This window comes from Etheostoma spectabile, chromosome 12, assembly GCF_008692095.1.
Source record: "Etheostoma spectabile isolate EspeVRDwgs_2016 chromosome 12, UIUC_Espe_1.0, whole genome shotgun sequence".
NCBI lineage: Eukaryota > Metazoa > Chordata > Actinopteri > Perciformes > Percidae > Etheostoma > Etheostoma spectabile.
Genome location: NC_045744.1, coordinates 15,404,142 through 15,405,781, shown reverse-complemented (window position 1 = coordinate 15,405,781; position 1,640 = coordinate 15,404,142).

The window sequence follows — 1,640 nt, the reverse complement described above, 5'->3', positions numbered from 1 at the left end:
ACAGTGTACATTATACAGAGCTGACAGAGATACCATAGGAAATTCTGCGAGCCAAAAACCAGAATATGGTCAGTATTACTGCACCACAGACACTCTGTGTACAAAATTATAGGGATACCACTGGAAATAATAATTGCAATCCATTATATTGTATTGGTTTGGCTGATGGATTTGTCTAAAGTGTCTTACAATCTTTTTGCACACATTTTGAGGTTCATTGTCTTGTTCAATAGCAATCATAATCATCCACACAACACCCAAATGTACCTGTCATCAAGCAACAACAGTCTCGTAGATTCCCTCTGCAAGTAAATGATTGTATTAGCCTGGACTTTTTCTCCAGATAAATGCACACAAAACAAAGATAATTGCCTTTCTTGCAAAAGAAGGAAGGCTGAAACTAATTGCTCTGAAAACCAAAAACTAAGTCAGAAATCTAACAGCTACGTCAAATCAATTAAAAAGTCTGTATTCTACCATCTAAGAACCACAGCAGGAATCAGAGGATTCATGCCCAGGCACAACTTAGAAAACCTAATCCAAACTTTGATTTCCATCATATTGGATTACTGTTAAGGTCTTTTCTCAGGTCTCCAAACAAAAAGCAAGAAAACTGGACGCATCCCACCAGTTCTCAGGTCTCTTCCAGTGTGTCAGAGAGTGCAGCTCAAAGTACTCATGCTGTATATCTATACATCTCTCAATGGCTTAGGACCAAAATATATCTCTGACTGTCTTTTACCATATGAACCCTCTTGGAGTCCCAGGTCATCAGGTAAAGGGCTGCTTACTGTTCATAGAGCACAAACTAAACATGGAGAAGCAACAAACCTCCCGCAGATTTTAGACATACACAAACTTTGCAACACGCCCTAATTTTGTCAATAACCTAGCTTGGAAATAAGTTACTCTGCCTTCCAAGTGAATCTTTCAATCCACCTTGCCGCAGTTTCTTAAATATTTGTGGCTGCATGCATACAAAAATCCATTGTGGGCCCTCTATAGCCCCTAGAGGACCATTAGGGGGGTGGCCCTTCTGGCATTGGCCAAATTCCAGATGGCCGGTCCGTCACTGAGTATCTATACATGATTGCATTATCCTACTAGAGCAATAAAATTAAGGGCATCGCTTAGTGGGGTCCTCAATACAAGTAACAAGCTATTGAAAATCACATTTGAAATATAATAGAAGACGCTCTTGACTTAAATTTATAACTAAGTAATTGAACTTTTTAATGTCTTAAAACATGTCTGAAGCGGATGTGTTATAATCATTTACTAATGCTTTATAGAGCAGTTATAAGTTATTGTTGACAAGAAGCTTTTGGTTGCCAGGTTGTGATACTTCTTTCTAAATGTTATGTCGAGTTTTTCTCTCACTTTTACCACTTTCTCTTAAGCCATCACATTTGCAGTTATAAAGGTAGTTAGTTATTAATTAAAGGTAATAAACCATTCAGTTTACAGTTATAAGTGTTAATTGAGAGTCAAGATGCACAATAAACCAACAGCGAATGTTAGCACTTCATCCATGATGTTTAATGTTAATGAGTCATTCATAAAAGATTCAATAATAAGGGGGAGACATTTAAATAAGCTTTACCTTTACCAGCAGCAATTAAGGTGATGCACACATTAAT